General features: G+C 41.7%; 1 protein-coding gene and 1 long non-coding RNA gene across 2 annotated transcripts in view; both read left to right on the top strand.

Moving 5' to 3' along the window:
- Positions 1-1,581: 1,581 nt before the first annotated feature.
- LOC117514243 lies at positions 1,582-6,407 on the top strand. The gene is made up of 2 exons (XR_004561837.1): positions 1,582-2,093; positions 5,356-6,407. It is a non-coding gene; the product is annotated as an uncharacterized LOC117514243 (long non-coding RNA).
- Positions 6,408-18,612: 12,205 nt separating this feature from the next.
- Positions 18,613-21,548, top strand: part of si:dkey-17m8.1 (C-Jun-amino-terminal kinase-interacting protein 3) — a 62,542-nt gene continuing 59,606 nt past the window's right edge. The window contains 1 exon segment of the mRNA XM_034174607.1: positions 18,613-18,889. The gene's annotated coding sequence lies outside the window, so the exon portion shown is untranslated.

A 21,548-nucleotide genomic window follows, 5' to 3' on the forward strand; every position in this document is an offset into this window, starting at 1 on the left:
GAATCATGAAAAACAAAAGAACGCTCCAACACATCACTAGTATTTTGTTGCACCACCTCTGGCTTTTATAACAGCTTGCAGTCCCTGAGGCATGGACTTAATGAGTGACAAACAGTACTCTTCATCAATCTGGCTCCAAGTTTCTCTGATTGCTGTTGCCAGATCAGCTTTGCAGGTTGGAGCCTTGTCATGGACCATTTTCTTCAACTTCCACCAAAGATTTTCAATTGGATTAAGATCTGGACTATTTGCAGGCCATGACATTGACCCTATGTGTCTTTCTGAAAGGAATGTTTTCACAGTTTTTGCTCTATGGCAAGATGAATTATCATCTTGAAAAATGATTTCATCATCCCCAAACATCCTTTCAATTGATGGGATAAGAAGTGTCCAAAATATCAACGTAAACTTGTGCATTTATTGATGATGTAATGACAGCCATCTCCCCAGTGCCTTTACCTGACATGCAGCCCCATATCATCAATGGCTGTGGAAATTTACATGTTCTCTTCAGGCAGTCATCTTTATAAATCTCATTGGAACGGCACCAAACAAACATTCCAGCATCATCACCTTGCCCAATGCAGATTCGAGATTCATCACTGAATATGACTTTCATCAAGTCATCCACAGTCCACGATTGCTTTTCCTTAGCCCATTGTAACCTTGTTTTTTTCTGTTTAGGTGTTAATGATGGCCTTCGTTTAGCTTTTCTGTATGTAAATCCCATTTCCTTTAGGCGGTTTCTTACAGTTCGGTCACAGACGTTGACTCCAGTTTCCTCCCATTCGTTCCTCATTTGGTTTGTTGTGCATTTTCAATTTTTGAGACAAATTGCTTTAAGTTTTCTGTGTTGACGTTTTGATGTCTTTCTTGGTCTATCAGTATGTTTGCCTTTAACAACCTTCCCATGTTGTTTGTATTTGGTCCAGAGTTTAGACACAGCTGTCTGTGAACAACATTGCGTGATGATTTACCCTCTTTTAAGAGTTTGATAATCCTCTCCTTTGTTTCAATTGACATCTCTCGTGTTGGAGCCATGATTCATGTCAGTCCACTTGGTGCAACAGCTCTCCAAGGTGTGATCACTCCTTTTTAGATGCAGACTAATGAGCAGATCTGATTTGATGCAGGTGTTAGTTTTGGGGATGAAAATTTACAGGGTGATTCCATAATTTATTCCTCAGAATTGAGTGAGTCTATATTTTTTTTCCCTCTGCTTGGTCTAAAAAGTAACCGTTACTGACTGCCACAATTTTTTCCCCTGATTTCTTATAGTGTTTCTTAAAGCCAGGGTTGCCATTTGAAATGACTTTAGTTTTGTGTCAAGTCTGTGATCTGCTTTTTTCTACAAAATTAAACAACTGAATGAACATCCTCCGAGGCCGGTGATTCCATAATTTTTGCCAGGGGTTGTATATACGATAAGTTATATATACTCGAGTCGTATATTACTTATGACTGAAGTTTATTTTCTGTGGATCTACACACCACACATACATAATATTTACTTTTTCATGCAACAAATTAAAGATGAATTAAAATCATTTCACATTAGTCGGTACTTAGAACACTTCTTTCTCTTTTGGGTGTCACTAGATTATGAAAAGACCATATACTGACGTTTATGGTGCATTTAACGAAAGCAGTAATGAAAAATGGTCCTTGCTGCACAGGAAAATATCTGACAAAGGTCAAACAATGGCTTGGTGGGACAAACCCAAATCCTTACAAGTGAACGAGGGAGGAAAAGAGGAAGGGAGTTGTTGCTAGATAAATATCACTTAATGGGCCATAATGGTGCTTAATGACAGTTGAGAGCTTCCTACCAAACACAAGGAATGACAGGAACAAACAAATGATGAAAACAATCTTGAGAACTATGTCCACCATCTTGTGAGGCCCCTGATGTGACGCACATGATAAAGGTCACCGCTGAAGGGCCCCCTGCTCTCGTTTCTACAGCTATTGTGTACAGAGAGTCGGCAGAACCTTTTGTGCTTTCAATGAAATCGCTTCCAAACATCGGGAAAGAAATTTGCAAATTTAGAGGAAGACTTCACTGACGTTTGATCTTCTGATTCAACACAGAAGTAAGAATTATTTTGTTTTTTATTATCCAACATTTGTTGTATTTTATCTGATTAGCATTGTTATTATTTTTAACAGTTTCTTATCTGTGTATGCATTGTGTGCTTCTCATACATACATCACCAAGTTTTGTAGCCCTGAACACTTTGGTTCACACAACAAAACTTGATGACGATGTCCTCTGAAAGAACCTACAGGATAATGTAGTTTATGAAATAATACTTTAGAGAAGTGTGTTTCCCAACATGTATTTGTTTTTTAGTTCTGTACCTGCAAAGCATCTTATGTCTATCTGAATTCACCATCATGTTAGTGATAGGGATTTCCAGATCAAGTTCCACTGAGGTAAACAGGATTTACAGTTTTATATATCATGACAAAAAAAATGTTAAAGACCTCTAAACAGCATTGAAAATTTATTTCAGACTATAATAATTAATATATAATGTGTAGATTTGCAAGTCATTAGTGGCAGAAAAAAAAATATTATTATTGTATGATTTATTTCATTATTTCTCTAATTTACACTTTAAATAATGTTTCTTGGGACAGTTTGGGTATTCTGAGGGGTACACACACCCGTTGTTGTATAAATTCCTCTAAACTTTGTGGAAGGTATTAAGAGATATTGCAGGATCTGTGCAACACCAAATAATAGTACATATGTGTGTGTGTTTACTATACTCACCAAAATATAAACGCAACACTTTTGGTTTTGCTCCCATTTTGTATGAGATGAACTCAAAGATCTAAAACTTTTTCCACATACACAATATCACCATTTCCCTCAAATATTGTTCACAAACCAGTCTAAATCTGTGATAGTGAGCACTTCTCCTTTGCTGAGATAATCCATCCCACCTCACAGGTGTGCCATATCAAGATGCTGATTAGACACCATGATTAGTGCACAGGTGTGCCTTAGACTGCCCACAATAAAAGGCCACTCTGAAAGGTGCAGTTTTGTTTTAGTGCAGTGCAACACATCTCCTTCGCATAGAGTTGATCAGGTTGTCAATTGTGGCCTGTGGAATGTTGGTCCACTCCTCTTCACTGGCTGTGCGAAGTTGCTGGATATTGGCAGGAACTGGTACACGCTGTCGTATACGCCGGTCCAGAGCATCCCAAACATGCTCAATGGGTGACATGTCCGGTGAGCATGCCTGCCATGCAAGAACTGGGACATTTTCAGCTTCCAGGAATTGTGTACAGATCCTTGCAACATGGGGCCGTGCATTATCCTGCTGCAACATGAGGTGATGTTCTTGGATGTATGGCACAACAATGGGCCTCAGGATCTCGTCACGGTATCTCTGTGCATTCAAAATGCCATCAATAAAATGCACCTGTGTTCTTCATCCATAACAGACGCCTGCCCATACCATAACCCCACCGCCACCATGGGCCACTCGATCCACAACCTTGACATCAGAAAACCGCTCACCCACGCTGTCTGCCATCTGCCCTGGACAGTGTGAATCGGGATTCATCCGTGAAGAGAACACCTCTCCAACGTGCCAAATGCCAGCGAATGTGAGCATTCAAGTCGGTTACGACGACGAACTGGAGTCAGGTCGAGACCCCGATGAGGACGACGAGCATGCACATGAGCTTCCCTGAGACGGTTTCTGACAGTTTGTGCAGAAATTCTTTGGTTATGCAAACCGATTGTTTCAGCAGCTGTCCGAGTGGCTGGTCTCAGACGATCTTGGAGGTGAACATGCTGGATGTGGATGGTCCTGGGCTGGTGTGGTTACACATGGTCTGCGGTTGTGAGGCTGGTTGGATGTACTGCCAAATTCTCTGAAACGCCTTTGGAGACGGCTTATGGTAGAGAAATGAACATTCAATACACGAGCAACAGCTCTGGTTGACATTCCTGCTGTCAGCATGCCAATTGCACGCTCCCTCAAATCTTGCGACATCTGTGGCATTGTGCTGTGTGATAAAACTGCACCTTTCAGAGTGGTCTTTTATTGTGGGTAGTCTAAGGTACACCTGTGCACTAATCATGGTGTCTAATCAGCATCTTGATATGGCACACCTGTGAGGTGGGATGGATTATCTCAGCAAAGGAGAAGTGCTCACTATCACAGATTTAGACTGGTTTGTGAACAATATTTGAGGGAAACGGTGATATTGTGTATGTGGAAAAAGTTTTAGATCTTTGAGTTCATCTCATACAAAATGGGAGCAAAACCAAAAGTGTTGCGTTTATATTTTTGTTGAGTGTATATATGCTTCTATTGATGTTGTATCATCTGAGAAATCCCTGAACTGTCTTAATTGCTTGCAAGGTACAAGTTCCTATCAGCTCTAAGGGAGCACATTGTCAGAAACTGAAGCATTGCTGGTAACATCCAGAAAAAATTCTTTCAATACCCACATCTTAGTTGCCACTTACACTTTATGGTAATAAATTACTTAGATTTGATTTGATTTATTTAGAAATTCCATACAAATAAAAACAAGAATCAAACAAAGACATAATAAAATAACCAAAATAAATTCTTTGGAATTTCAAGGATAACACAAAAAAGTCTTCCGACTTATTTCCACTGTGGTCCTTCACAGATGCACCAAGTTTTGATTGATTTATATATATATATATATATATATATATATATATATATATTATTTGAAGGTTTATTTTGAACATAACAAAAGAAAAAATATTAAACAACAGTTAATTAATAATCCAATGAAGTATTTTGCTGGAAAATGACAAGTTATTGTTTTGACCTTGGACCCAAAGTAAATGATCTTTTGCTGCGTTTCAATGATAACAACAACAACAATAATAGGTCATCACTTCAATAAATTAATTTTCACATGTGCAAGAGATAAACTTAGCAAAATGTTAAGAAGCACAGTTAAATATGTTTCTTTTAACTTGTAGTGAGGTCATTAAGAAAGAAAATGGTTTTGCATTTTGAAAATAATTTGACACAAAAATTAAGTCAGTACAACCTGCCCTGAAGTCTGCTTTAGGGCAGGTTGTGCACCACCACTCTATTTATTTATTTATCCATTCATTCATTTTTGGCCAGGTTATGAATATTATTGATGTTATGCATGCTGTGTTTTGCAGCTTTCAGTGTGAGAGGTCAAATGATGAACATGATTTATTCTCCATTTGCATCTTAATTCAGCTCAGTTTGGAAAGATTGACCCAGACCTGCCTTATTTAATGATAATGAATCAATGTTTAAACACAGTTTTGACTCGGTAACTCTTTCATAAAGACATGTTGTCACATTGTAGAATTACAAAAGAAGAATCCCAGCTGGCTTTCTGAACGGGACTAAAGGACCATCATGACAGCAAAGATAGAAATCCTCGATCCCTCAGCTTTATCAGCTGTCACCTCTGCTGTGAGCTATGATCCCAAATCAGAGACAGTGACCTTACCAGGAGGAGTCGTTTCTGTGGCCGGCATCACTGTGGTGACTGGAGGTGCTGAGCTATCGTGTGGTTCCTGCATGTTGGCCTTTGGGTTCTGGGGAACTCTGACTGGGCTGAGCTGTGTTGCTGTGGGACTGTGGGACAAACTGCAGCTGTCAGACGGACGGACCTCTCATTTACTGGTGCTGGGTTGTGTGATCCTGGGCCTCAGCTTCGGGGTGGTGGCCAGCGTGGCATGGTACTACCTCCTGACAAAGACAAAAAGAAAGAAGACCCGAGAGCAGAGAAAAGATGAAAAAGTGGTTCTCGTGCAGGAGAGTGAGAGGGTCATTAAAACAGTCACAGTCTGAAAGGGGAACCTGATGATGCATCTGAAAACATCATGGAATAGTTAGGGTTCCTATTTTGGTCTAATCTTTTTCTCTGAGTCACTTACACATAATGACAAATGTTCACTTTTTATACATATATTTTATTGTAATAAGGCAGCAAAACAGTAAGTAAACCAACAAAATTCACCTATAAAAACAAATCAAAGGAAAAATTCAAAACACAAAGATAACTAACTAAAACAAACACACCAAGGATGAGCAACAACTCAACAAAAATAATCAGTGGTTCCTGTTATTGTGCGAGTGGCATACAGGCAGACGGGAAACCACAACCAAGACCCCCAGAGCAAGATTATCCAAATTTCACTCCCTTACATTATGGGGAAATTTCCCCACGTGAGAGGTGCTTCAAATAGTTTATCAGAGGCTTTGGAGGAGCCTGCGAGTGTGTTTTTTGTTTCAAAAGAAATAGGAAGTATTTCTAATTTAGTGCATAATACATGATTGTCAATGTTTGTATGTACCATGTAGACATGAGTATATATTATGTACATATGTATTTTGTTGACAAACATCCATTCATACTGGCATGAAATCCCATCTGGGAGAGAAAAAAAAAGTCTCCAAAGAGTTATTCATTTGTTTGTATGGTTATAGTTTGAAATCTTTGGTTTTATTAAGGCAATGCCACCTGCAGGAAATAACTGCGGGCAATGTGTTGTTGGGGGGGGGGGGGGGGGGGGGGCAGATGTGACCAGTGAAAATACAGTGTACAGTGCATTCGGAAAGTATTCACAGTGCTTCACTTTTCCCACATTTTTTTATGATACAGCCTTATTCCAAAATGGATGAAATTCATTTTTCCTCCTCAAAATTCTACACACAATACCCCATAATGACAATGTGAAAAAAGCATTTTTGAGATTTTTGCTAATTTCTTGAAATTAAAAAAAGCTAAGAAATCACATGCACATAAGTATTCATAGCCTTTGCCGTGAAGCTCAAAATTGAGCTCAGGTGTATCCTGTTTCCACTGATCATCCTTGAGATGTTTCTACAGCTTATCTGGAGTCCACCTGGGGTAAATTCAGCTGATTGGATATGATTTGGAAAGGCACACACACGTTTACATACAAGGTCCCACGGTTGCATGTCAGAGCACAAACCAACTATGAAGTCAGAGGTATTGTCTGTAGGCCTCAGACAGGAATGTCTCGAGGCACAAATCTGGGGAACAGATCTGAGTACAGAAACATTTCTGCTGCTTTGAAGGTCCCAGTGAGCACAATGGCTGCCCATCCAAACTGAGCGATCATGGGAGAAGGGCCTTAGGTAGGGAGGTGACCAAAAACCCAATGGTCAGTCTGTCAGAGCTGCAGCATTCCTCTGTGGAGAGAGGAGAACCTTCCAGAAGGACAACCATCTCTGGAGCAATCCACCAATCAGGCCTGTATGGTAGGGTGGCCAGATGGAAGCCACTCCTTAGTAAATGGCAGCCCACCTGATGTTTGCCAAAAGGCACCTGAAGGACTCTCAGATCATAAGAAACAAAATTCTCTGGTCTGATGTGACAGATTGAACTCTTTGGTGTGACTGCCAGGCATCAACTTTGGAGGAAACCAGGCATCATCCCTACAGTGCTGTGGGGATGTTTTTCAGTGGCAGGCACTGGGAGACTAGTCAGGATTGTGGGAAAGATGAATGCAACAAATGCACAGAGACATCCTGGATGAAAATCTGCTCCAGAGTGTTCTTGAACTCAGACTGGGGTGATGGTTCATCTTTCAGCAGGACAATGACCCTAAGCACACAGCCAAGATATCAAAGGAGTGGCTTCAGGACAACTCTGTGAATGTCTTTGAGTGGCCCAACCAGAGCCCAGACCTGAATCCGATTGAACATCTCTGGAGAGATCTGAAAATGGCTGTGCACCGACACTCCCCATCCAACCTGATGGAGCTTAAGAGGTACTGCAAAAAGGAATGAGCAAAACTGCCCAAAGATAGGTGTGCCAAGCTTGTGGCATCATATTTAAGAAGACTTGAGGCTGTAATTGCTGCCAAAAATGCATCAACAAAGTACTGAGTGAAGGGTGTGAATACTTATGTACAAGTAATTTTAGTTTTTTTTATTTTTAATGAATTTGCAAAAAAAAAAAAAAAAAAAAATCATGTTGTAATTATGGGGTGCTGTGAGTACAATTTTGAGGGGGAAAAAAAGGAATTTACTCCATTTTGGAATAAGGCTGCAACATAACAAATCTCGAACTGTAAGTAGGTACATGAACTTGTTTTCTACACCCATCTTTAACCATGAATGGATGTAGACACAACGATTATGTATTATTGTAAGTTTTGAATAATAAGTTAAAGCACAAAATGTCCAATTTACTGGTTATTGTCAAATAGAGCTGGAGTGACCAAACAAGGCAAACCTTATATTAATAATTTATTACCAATTTTACAACGTAAAAAAGAGAAATCTTAAAATACAATTCTTAAAAGAGAAAAAAAAAAACTTAAAAAACAACTTCCAGCAGAGCCAACCAATCCGGACCCAACCAAACATCCACCAATCCGCGGACGTTTTCCCACTGTCAGCTTAGGGGCGTGTCCTTCTCTCCTCCGACGTGGCACGACGCACTCTCTCAGCCGAGGGAAGGCTCCTCCCCGGCTGTGGCACGTAACGCCCCTCGTCGCTCGTCTCTCCTCCTGGCGTCTCTCTCCGTCACCTCGCCTTCCGTGCACCTACACACACCCAGGCCAGCGAGCACACAACTCCGTCCCCGCGGGAAACTCCAACTTTCTGCTTAAAAAGCACCACCTCACAAACACATGAGAGCGTACTCACAGACATGGCAGGGTTCTCCCCTGCGGATAATCCACGTTTATGGCATTTCTCCGGCGCGAGCGTTCAGCTGGAACCAGTAACATCAACGTCAACACGACTCCCGTTATCCAGTCGCTCTCCTCACCAGCTGCTCTTCATGCCTTCCGCCACCAGATCCTTTCCTCTCAGTGAAGTGGAATGAAGTGAAGTCCTCCCCTCACACTACAAAACCCCTTTTTATATCCACCACTTCACACTCCAGGTGAGCTGATTGCAAAGATCCAAAAGAAATCAGGTGCGCCCACAGTTACCATAGCAACCATCAAGGAGCAGCACTCCAAAATCCAACCAGCAAATAAACTTCCCCAAAGGCTGGATTACATCCCCCCCCCCCCCCCCACCTTATCGTTGCCAGTCCCTGCAACGCACACAAAACTAATCAGGATAACGGGCCGGTGGTCGGCCAAAGTTTACACGAGTAGAGCGGCGAAGCACGTCCTGGGGGGCATCCAACGGTCGCTGCTCAGGCACAGCTGGGTAAAACCCATACCACACAGGGGTTCCACATCCCATCCCCTGAGGGGTCCATCCTTTAGTTGATAATCCAGACTCAGCCTGAGGTGTGGTGCACACCTTTAAAGCGTTCCTGTGCACAGTCTGCTCACGCCCCCCTTTCTCTGGACGCACCCTATATACAACCCCAGTACTCCCTACACAATCCAAGATTACATAGGGTTCAGGGTCCCACCAAGTACTTAACTTACCCTTCCCCTCGCGACGTCTATTCCGCATCCACACCCGTTCCCCAGGTACCAGAGGCAAGGCTTTAGCACTTTTATCAAACTGACATTTACGCTGGGAGGCCTCACTAGCTGCCCTCTGACGTGCAATGTTATAGGCCGACAACAGTTTGCAATGATGATCTTTTACCCACCCCGTCAACCCAAACGATAATTGCTCAGAACTCACCCCAAGACCCACATCCACAGGGAGCCGTAAATGCCTACCAAACATCAAAAACGAAGGAGCATAACCCGTCGCACTATGCACTGTTTTGTTATAAGCATGAACCAACTCAGAAATGTAGTTTGGCCAACTCCGCTGCCTCTCCTCTCCCAATGAACGGAGCATATTCAGCAACGTTTGGTTAAAACGCTCCACACCACCATTACCCGCTGGATGATACGACGTTGTCCTACTTTTGCCTATCCCATACAATTCACAGAGTTGCTGCATTAAAGCAGACTCAAAATTCGGGCCACGATCAGAATGGAACTGTGCGGGGCACCCAAACTGCTGTATTATATGCTTCCACAGCATTTTAACCGTCGTTTGCGCAGACTGATCTAAAGTGGGAATTGCCCATGCAAAACGAGTGAACTGATCAGTTGCAACCAAAATGTTCTGATACGCATCCATTGGTCGGCCAAGGGTTAAAAAATCCAACCCAATAACCTCCAATGGATAAGTAGCACCAATCGAACCAAGCGGAGCCCTAGGCTCAACACGGCTCCTTTGGAGACTGCACATAGCACACTTCTCCTGAAATGCCCGTACCTCCCTCTCCATATCAGGCCAATAAAACCTTTGACGAAGCTGAGTAAGAGTCCTAGCCACACCAAAGTGAGCCCCAGCCTCATGAATCTTCTGCCACACCTCCTCACAGCGACAGCCTGGACACACGATCTGACGATATTCCTCATGACTCTGTCCATCAACAAAGGTCCGGCATAACACACCCTCTACCACTGTCAGCTTTCTCCATTGCCGGAGCAATTTTTGGGCTCGGCTCATGAGCACCAGACGTTGGGAGCGAGTTGGAATGCTCCCCTCAACAACATACCCCTTAACAGCCTGGATAGCCAAATCCAGGCTTTGAGCCTCCGCCCATCCATCCTCAGGTATTACCCCGACACCCGCACTAACCATTAACCCCTGGTCGTGCTCCTTTGCTGACACTATAACCCCCTTTGATGGAACCGGAAACCTTGACAAAACATCAGCATTGACGTTAGTTTTACCTGAACGGTATCTCACTGTGTAATTAAAAGAAGCCAACTGTGCCACCCAGCGCTGCTCCACTGCCCCAAGATGTGCCGTCTGCAAATGAGCCAAGGGGTTGTTATCTGTATAGATGGTAAATTCTGCTCCTGTCAAAAAATCTTTAAACTTTTCCGTCACAGCCCATTTCAAGGCCAACAACTCAAGTTTGAATGAGCTATAATTCACATCATTCTGTTCACTTGGATGCAGGCTCTGACTAGCATAAGCTACAACACGTTCCTGACCATCCTGGACCTGAGACAACACAGCCCCAAGTCCCTGGTTACTAGCGTCAGTGTACAAAATAAAAGGCTTATCATAATGAGCGTATGCCAGAACCGGAGCCTGCGTTAAAGCCTTCTTGAGGGCATCAAATGAGACTTGACACGCCGTAGACCAATTCACCTTCTTGGACTGTGACTTCTTATCCACCCGAACGCCTGTCAAAAGCCTATTCAGGGGCCAAGCTAATTTAGCAAATCCCGCAACAAATCGCCTATAATACCCAGCTAACCCCAAAAATGCCCTGACCTGCTTAATAGTACTCGGGACAGGCCAATCCAAGACAGCACGGACTTTTTCTGGATCAGGTCTCACACCCTGTCGATCCACCACATGTCCCAGGAATGCTACCTCCCGCTGCAACAACCTGCACTTATCTGGACGCAATTTCAGACCATGCCGCCACAACCGCTCAAACACCCAGTCAAGATGCTGAAGGTGGGAAGAAAAATTAGCGGAATATATAATGATGTCATCCAAATACACCAGTAATGATTCCGCCATCTGTCCATTTAGGCACTGCTGCATCAACCGTTGGAAGGTTGCAGGCGCATTACAAAGTCCAAAAGGCATTTGCTCAAACTCATACAAGCCCAGCGGGGTAGCAAAAGCCGTCTTTTCCCGGTCATCAGGATGCATTTCAACCTGCCAGTAACCACTGGCAAGGTCCAAAGTCGAGAACCATTCTGACTGGCTAAGGCCAGTCAGTGTTTCTTCAATGCGAGGCAAGGGAAATGCATCCTTGTGCGTAACTGCATTCAACTTCCTATAATCTACGCAGAAACGCCAACTACCATCCTTTTTCCGCACAAGAACTATAGGAGCCGCCCAAGGACTACTACTCTCCCTTATCACTCCCCTCTCAAGCATACCTGAAAGAAGAGTCTTCACTTCTTTTTACAACATAGGTGGGATCAGACGGTATCTCTCTCGAATAGGGGCAGCATCTCCCGTAGGGATCCTATGCTGCACCAAATTTGTCCGCCCAAAATCTTCCTCATGACGGACAAACACCTTCCCCCATTTTCGCAGCAAAGCCTGCAATTCTCCTTGCTGTTGTTCAGACAAATCCGGACAACTCTCACCCACACCAACTGCCACAGGCAATTCCGGACCAGCCTCAGCGACTGCAGCACTCACCAATGAGACCTGGACAACACCATCCTCCACAATCAACAGGGCCACATCATCAGGACCATACACATCAGAATCCTCAATATAATAAAGCCGACCTAGTTTGTGGAAACGGCCGATCGAAACGCTATACGGATGTGGGTTACACACATGAACCGGGACCCTCCCCTTCTTAACTTCCACCAGGGCCCTTGCCACACCCACAACCAGGCATAGCCTCCATTAAGGCACCATAATCCACCCCCCTTGGTCCCATCTTAGTACGACCCCACACCATCAACTCACTCTTTGGTGGAACAGAAATGCCATATTTAGAGGCCAACCTCACGTACCCCACCAAGCCATCCTCCGCTGAGGAAACCCTAACACCCCGGCACACAGCAAACGCATCCCTCCAGACCTTCTGTCTCTTAAAGGCCAGTGGGCAGGCAGATTCCCCGGGACATTTAAACAAGGCATCCCAACAACTAAGGGGTTCATACACTTCTCATCTTTAACAACCACCACTCCCCGACTCGGGACCATGATACCCTCAACCTCTAAGTCTAGTACAGCATAACCAACACAAGGTATCTCTAACCCATTAACAGCGCTCAATCGAAACCACGTAGGAGCCTGCCCAAGCTTAATTTGTCCAAAATGCTTATTAAACAGGCTCTCTGCCATTAATGTAACTTGTGACCCTGTGTCCAAAAGACCACCCAACCGAATTCCCTCAATAGTCAATTCTATAGTAGGACATTGGCCAACAAAAGCATCAGAGGTCCTGGTCAATGGTGGTGTGGCAGCAAACCCGGCAGCTCGGACCTCAGCAGCCGGGTCTACCAGTTTAAAGCCGGTTCAGCTGTAACTACACAATACCGCGCGATATGTCCCACCTTCCCACAACAATAGCAAATGGGCCTCCCCCACTCATCCCGATCGTGGAATCGCCTAGATGAATACCGCTGATTCCGCAACCCTAGGTTGAGGTGAAACTGACTGTCTTTGTGGTTTAAGTTCTGCCACAACATCCTGCGCCAACCCCCTGACCTGTTCCTTAACCTCTGCCAAAATTTCACCCTTTAACTTCTCCGTCCAATCAGAACCCTGATTGGGTCCACCTGAACCATGCAATTTACCTACTGAAGCACAGGTTACATCTGACTGGACACCCCCATATTCTAAATCAAGCTGAAGGGCCTCCTGCTGCAACTCGGCAAAACCCAACTCAGGGTTCCGACGAGCATAGACCTTCAAGGCCCGAGCAAAAGGCCCTTCATGGAGTCCCAACAACAACTGATCTCGCAAAATGCTTTCAGAGGGGGCGTTATCAAAATCTAGATGTTGCAACTTACAGTACAATTCACACAACCTCAACATAAATGATTGTATAGGCTCATCTAGTCTCTGTGTACAACTGAAAAAAACTAGACCTCAAAATAGGGGCGGGAACCCGTTCATCATATAATGAATCTAAATGAGCAAAAATTTTTGTGAGTTTACCTTTTTCATCCTCATCTAAAACTACAATTTGACGTTTAGCCTCCCCAGTCAGTGCTCCTAAGACAATACTTACTTTCCTTGCCTCTGTCAAATCCTGAAACCCCAAAAAACCCTTAATCTGTTCCTTCCAATCACAATACCTTAATTCATCACCTGGATACACTGGCATCATCATATTTGCTCTTGTTTAGAAACACCAGCTCCCAAAAGTGAATCCTGTTCGTAACGCCAAAATATGTAAGCAAGGTTTATGTATTATTGTAAGTTTTGAATAATGTTAAAGCACAAAATGTCCAATTTACTGGTTATTTGGAAATAGAGCTGGAGTGACCAAACAAGGCAAACCTTATATTAATAATTTATTACCAGTTTTACAACGTAAAAAAAAAAGAAATCTTAAAATACAATTCTTAAAAGAGAAAAAAAAATATTTAAAAAACAACTTCCAGCAGAGCCAACCAATCCGGACCCAACCAAACATCCACCAATCCGCGGACGTTTTCCCACTGTCAGCTTAGGGGCGTGTCCTTCTCTCCTCCGACGTGGCACGACGCACTCTCTCAGCCGAGGGAAGGCTCCTCCCCGGCTGTGGCACGTAACGCCCCTCGTCGCTCGTCTCTCCTCCTGGCGTCTCTCTCCATCACCTCGCCTTCCGTGCACCTACACACACACACACCCAGGCCAGCGAGCACACAACTCCGTCCCCGCGGGAAACTCCAACTTTCTGCTTAAAAAGCACCACCTCACAAACACATGAGAGCGTATTCACAGACACGGCAGGGTTCTCCCCTGCGGATAATCCACGTTTATGGCGTTTCTCCGGCGCGAGCGTTCAGCTGGAACCAGTAACATCAACGTCAACACGACTCCCGTTATCCAGTCGCTCTCCTCACCAGCTGCTCTTCATGCCTTCCGCCACCAGATCCTTTCCTCTCCGTGAAGTGAAGTGGAATGAAGTGAAGTCCTCCCCTCACACTACAAAACCCCTTTTTATATCCACCACTTCACACTCCAGGTGAGCTGATTGCAAAGATCCAAAAGAAATCAGGTGCGCCCACAGTTACCATAGCAACCATCAAGGAGCGGCACTCCAAAATCCAACCAGCAAATAAACTTCCCCAAAGGCTGGATTACCTAATCATTTATGCAAAACACTGTGCAACACATTATTTGACATGGCAAGGACAAAAAAAAAACAAACAAACAATAAAGCAGAAGGGCAGTTACATGACTTTTGAAAGTGAGAGACACTGTAGAGTTAAAGATAAGGAAATATGTATGCTTGGTTAGGTGGCCTTGGAATGCCCCACCCACATACACACACTCAGACAAATTGTTTTACTACATTAATGCTCGAAATGCTATTGCATGCATCAGACACAGTACAATTGGTTCCCGTTCGTGTTTTGGTTCATTTTTGCACATGTGACAAGTGCAACACAGAAGAACCACATTTCTCCTACAAGTATGAAATTCACTGCACCTGCACCTGCTCCAAGGCTCTGATAGTGCAGCAGATAACAGAATATTTACAAATGGTGATACAAGCATAGATATTAGATATTACTTAGATATTACTCTTTTGAAAAAAACAATGGGCCACTTGAATTTTCAATAGGCAGCCACGTAGGGGTCAAAATATAAAAATGCTCCAGTCATATTGAAAATTATACCACTTTATTTGCCTGATTGTAAAGATTCTATAAATGTATAGTTTGGACTATCTATGACTGAATTCTATACAGTTATGGGGTAAAAACAACAAGAATGGCGACAAATTCAGTTTCAGTTGGTACAGGGGTCAAAAGTTAAAGTTGCTCCAGTTTTGTTCAAAGGTGATGCAAATTATTGGTTGAGTTAATAGGGTTTCAAAAAGGAATAGTGTGCACCACATATCATGCTTAGTTATCACGTTACAGGGTAACATATGCCACGTTATAGAATTCAGTGGACGTCACCATTATTTGACCTTTACTTTAGAGACCAAACATTCAACACAGTCAAAACTATTCCATTTTTTTACTAAACTATAAAGTTGTGCAATCACAGAGGACAAGCGCTTTAAGGGTGTGAAATAACTGACTTGGCCTTATGTGATGCCAGTATTATTTAATTTTGTGTACACAAATTAACCAAAACATTATTTCCATGTACCTATATTGTGAAAAAGTCTACTAACTAAAATTAGGCAGTCAAGCTCAACTGAACTTTTTAAATCTAGCCTTAAGACTTTTCTGTTCTCAATTGCCTACAAAAAAATGATCATGGGAAAAAAAATATGATCTTTTAATTTATGTATTTCCTAATTTGACACTTCTTTTAATTACTATTTTTTCCAATGCTTACTGTTTTATTGTCTTTTTCTGTTTTTTTGTGAAAAATATTATTTGTATCATTTGAATGTGTTATACAAGTAATAAAAAAAAGTTTTTATTTATCAAAATATGACAATGAATTGTTTCTTGTGCAAACACAACAGCATTTTGAGCACTTGTGACATATGATGTGAACTTTTTTCCCCCTGTGGCCACTCAGTAAAATGTAATGGGTGATCAACTCACACCCAGTGTCCATCTATTCATATCCACAATACATAATAATATATCTCTGTGTGCATGAACAGAAATAAGTGCAAGCCCTGTGACAGTTTTACTATAAATTCTGCAGTTTTACTGCAATTTACTATAAATTTTACAAAACAAATATACAAGAAATTTTGCCGGCGCACAGGATGGGAGGCTTGCAGAAGACACCAGACACCAGTTATCCTTATATTAATCAATGATCTGTACATTTAGTTTGCCCAATTCCTTATAGCTTCTGAAAATTGAGGGACTTCATTTAAAAAATGGCCAAAATTCCTAAATTGTCAATCCAATATTTATTTTAAACCCCCAGAATTAAAGTTAAATGTCTACACTGCACACATTGTTGTGGTGTACAGGGGCAAATTACAAGAATTGCTTTAACGTCCAAATATTTATGGAGCCTGACTGTAAGCTTAGATTTCTAGTTTACCTCCCTTAAATAAATAAAGAGTCTCATTACACTATGAGAGCCCCACATTCAGTTCATAATTAAGAACATCTGGTATATCAAAATATCCACTGTGGTCTTGATCACTCATAATTTTTTTTCTCACATTTTATCATCTCACAGTTTTTACAATGAATGCACATCAGTTATTTAAAACAAAATCCAAAATTACTGCTGTAGTAGCGCTGTACAGCAAGCATATATTTATGACCACAAGAGTAAAAATGAATTTAAAAAACACTGATTTATTTTATGAAAAGCAGTTCATGTGTGTGGACACATTTGGAGGACATCATATGCTGCTTCTGAATGAAGCTTCATTATGCCACCAGTTGATTTCCCCCCTTATGTTGAAACATAATAAGACACAAATGAAGGCAAGGCCTGTTTTGATTCATAAACAATACTTAATAAAAATGACAAAAATAAATTAGAGTTAGATCATTTACAGGTCCCCAAGTTTTTGGTACCACTTAGGTGACTAAACAGCACTTACAATCCAGCCTCAGGATACCATGGCTTGCACAAAAACATGTATGTAAGATGTCCATCCAAGAAGGGAAGCTATAGGGGTCAAGTCAAGTCTGGGAGCATGGACCGCAGACAACCGGTCCATTTGCACATCTCTAAAATAACCATCTATCTGCTGCAGCCAGGTGAAACGTGGATGTTCCCTTGACCTTCTCCAGCTCCTAGAGTCCTCAACAGGCCACCTAACCAAAATGTCATAGCTGACGCTCCCTCACAAGACAAGCGATACTCCTCATCCCAGTCTCTCTCTCTCAGTAACAGTAGTTTGTGCAGTCCAGCAGTGCCCTAGGATCCTTCAAAGATGCGACGGACCAAAGGCATCCAAATGTCACCTGAGGTCATTGGTTAACATCGAACAGAGGCAGCAACAGGAACCTAAAGACATGGACCTTCGTTCGCCTGCTCTGGTTTCCTCGCACATCCAAAGACATGCAGGTTAGGTGAACTGGAAACTTTAAAAATTGTCCAGGTCTCCTTTGTAATAAAGATCTCGATGTCAATGGGACTAACCTGGTTAAATAAAGGTTAAATTTCAATTTAAAAAGTTATCAGTATCACCAAACACCTCTGTCCAGTGACCTCATGACTCCATAAGCTTTTCCCATTACACAGGGCTCAAAATTTTAAAAATACTGCATATATATTGAAAAGTATACCACATAATTTGTCTGATCATAGCATTTCAAAAAGGTGTAGTTTGGACTATCTCTCTAAAAATGGAGTAAACACAAAAAAAAAAAAAAAAAAAACCATGACAGAGGTCAATTTCAGTTTGTGTAGGGGTAAAAACAAACAAACAAACAAAAAAACAAACCTACCTACCATCTGCTCAACACTGGCACGTGCTGAATGCTTTAGGAATGTGCATCCGTATCAATTAATGAATTTCATATTTTTAGGCTCCAGGTAACATGAGGTACATGCACATGTATCATGTATAGTGAAATATGTGGTGCAAAGTACAATTACGCACTTCAACATTGGTGAATTCAATGTTGTAGATCAAAAGTGTATCACACTGAGCTGTTCTGCAATCATACTGTAAAGTTGCACATAGAAGGAAAAATAACTGCCCATTATCGATTCAGTAAAAATACTGAAATTATTATGACCAACACTCCTCAATGAGAGAAAATACACAGGTATCGCCACCTGCTGGACAAAAACCAGTCGGCACATCTGTCAAAATCGAAATCGATACTTTTTCCTCCTTCACTGTGTCGGTGTCATTTGCAAATAATAATGTCGTAACACTAGTAATTTGTATGTTTTGGCACTAAATTTGACGACAGGTATCTGTCTTGTTGTGAACACTTTATAAAATTGGCTCGACATGATAAAACCATAATACTTAATCCTCAGGTATGAGAAGTATTTCAGCAGGTACGACGATCCTGATCACCTGACAGGCCTCAAAAACCTTCTTAGTCACGTGCCATTATTCAAGTTTCAGGAAACTTTTTTCCCTTACAAACCCGCCTCCGCATATGTCCCGCCTCTATTCTTCGTCTATTGGCTCCTGCTGACAGGATCTTCTCTCTGATTTGCCAGACTGCGGACGTGTCTGCGCACGTCAGCCTCGAACAACACCTCCTCCTTCAAACTGGTTTATGTGTAAATTGATATCTGGACTGAAGAAATAACACCGAGTGGTGGTTAGGTGCTTTTTTTTTTGGGGGGGGGGCAGTGAAATGAAAGTTACGTAAGGTTAAGACGTTAAGGTGAGTTTATAAAAAGCAGCTCGTTGCAATGTCGCGACTGTGTAAACTGTTAAATGTATTTGTAAGTGTCCGCTGTCAGCGCTATTTATTTATGTCAGGCGCAGTTGTTTGTGTTAGCATGCCGATGATAAAGAAGCTAATAATGTGTGACTGTTTGTTTGGCCTACAGTGTTTATTATTTATGTCTGCAATTTACATGCTATGGGAATATTAAAATACATAAAAACCCTAAAACATAACATTACATTAGGTTGCTCAAAGCATTTTATCAAAAAAATGGCAAAGCCACGAGTACAAGTTGAATTTTTACCGAACTAACACAACAAAATCCAAAGTTTAGAGCTACAATTTGGTTATTTTCATGATTGATCTCTTGATGAATTGACGGAATTGCAACAAACATTAATTTACGACCTTTGTCACGGAGGGTTTAGTTTGTCAATAGGAATATTTGTAACTCTATGAAGTAATTTTCATTAAAGTTGATCTGAAAAAGAGCTGAGTTTGACACATTTTTTTCTTTCACTTTTGTCAAACTTGCAGGATAGGGAATTTTTATTTTTCATTCTTCTCAGTTTTTCATGAAAAATGGAGAGATATTGTTATTATTTAAGTTGTTCATTTTCTGAACCACTTATTCCACTTAAGGGTTTGTGGGGCTGTAGCACTGGTACCACAGTCTCTTATCCAAAGAGCCTGGTAGCGTGTTTTTGAAAACATGGCCATGATTGGTTCATCTGATACGTCGGCCGCTATTGGCTATCACGCCACGCTCTGTGATTGGCTGTAGCATAACCGATGAAAATGTAAGTTGGTTCCACTCCTCCAGAGACTGTGGTACCAGTCACTGAAGACTACACTACTTCAGTGGGTACCAGTGCTACATTAAAGGCTGCCTCAGCCAATCAGCAAAATGTCAGAATCCTGACTAAAAGTCACGTGACCAAATAACCTGATACGACTCCTTTGCCTTGGCTGGAGGAGTGGTACCAACTTAGTGGGGCTGGAGCCTGTCCCAACAGTCACTGGGTGAGAGGCGGGTTATACCCTGGTTAGGCCACCAGTCTGTCACAGGGCGAACACATGTGGACAAGCACTGTTACACTTTGTCACACCAACAGCCAATTTAGAGTCATGAACACATCTAACCTGCATGTCTTTGCAAGTGGGAGAACATGCAGACTCCACACAAGAAGGACCTTCTCGCTGTGATGCAACGGTGCTAACCACTGCCATTGTGGTAATAATAATAATAATTGTTTCCACAACAGATGGTTCCTGGTTCAAGACCACCCCTGCTCATTCTTTATGTGGAGTTGAATCAGGAAGGGCATTCCTGTGCCAAATAAACATGCAGATCCATCTTGGATCTGCTGAGGTGACCCCAAGATGGGGGAAAAAAGGAGAGAAGCCAAAGGGATTTAATTTCAATTTCAATTTATTTTCATTTATATAGCGCCAGATCACATCAGAGTTGCCTCAAGGCGCTTCACACAAGTTAATTACATTTGATAAAGTTGTGCAGATCCATTGACCATAACATGGGTACTTTAGAAGATAAACCATCGTAATATGGATTGAGGTCAGTATGTTTAAAAGACTGTTGTACCTTGACAGACATGTGCTCCTGTACTGTTTTTAATGTGGACAGAGCAAACCTGTCATTACAAATTTGGGTTTTGTGACATAAATTGTTTCACAGTTGCAATTGTATATAATTATTAGGTTTCAAGTGTCACAGATAGCTGTACTTGGCTCTTGCTTGACATGGCAATGTTGTCAGTTAACCTTTAGCTTTGTGCTTTTTTGTGTGCTGTATTGAAAGTTTAGAGTCTGACTGATATTATTAAATTTGGACAGGCACAAAATCTAGTGAAGGTAAAAAAAAAAGAAAGAAAAAAAGTGTATTTAACATACCTACAAGACCTCTAACTAATAAACACAATAAAAAAAAAAAAAAAGAAACCTATTCTTAATTTTTTTAGTAATTAAAAATATATAGTTTGATTGACATTACTGTGACACACATCACAATTTGTCCACTTAAGACTTAAGTCCATAAGCCCCCAATTTGCTTGTCAGTGTTTTCAGTTTGGATCAGTAAGCATAGCATAAGAGTTCTAAATGGTATGGGATCACAAATATATAGCAGAATTATTTATTTATTTTTACCAAAGGCCAGTTTCTGTGTTGCAAAAGAGCTTCATAAAAATGCAAAATTTCATTGTTTGAGATGACATTAAGTGGTGCGTATTTGTGCAAGCCACATGAAAAAATATGAGAGACTTTTTGGGATCAATTGTAGCATTTCCAGTAACTCTCGGGTCTTAAAATCTTACACCAGTTAACTTTCTTGGTCCATGTCTACCTTACCAGTACACATTAAGAAAAATATGCTTGCTTTACAATTAGAAGGCCCATGTTTGAGGCCACCCATAGTCCATTCTCCTTGTACATGTGGAGCTGCCAAATTTAAATGCAGATCCAAACTCTGTCTGTTGTGGCAACCCCAAGCAAAAGCTGTACTGTCTGGGCACATGTTATATACTCACCCTAAAATGTAAAATAACCACTTCACACATTAAGTAACTTTATAATGCATTGTTGGATGCATTAAGAGAAAATAACCAACATATGGAACAAATAATGCAAACACTTT

This window comes from Thalassophryne amazonica, chromosome 7, assembly GCF_902500255.1.
Source record: "Thalassophryne amazonica chromosome 7, fThaAma1.1, whole genome shotgun sequence".
Lineage (NCBI taxonomy): Eukaryota > Metazoa > Chordata > Actinopteri > Batrachoidiformes > Batrachoididae > Thalassophryne > Thalassophryne amazonica.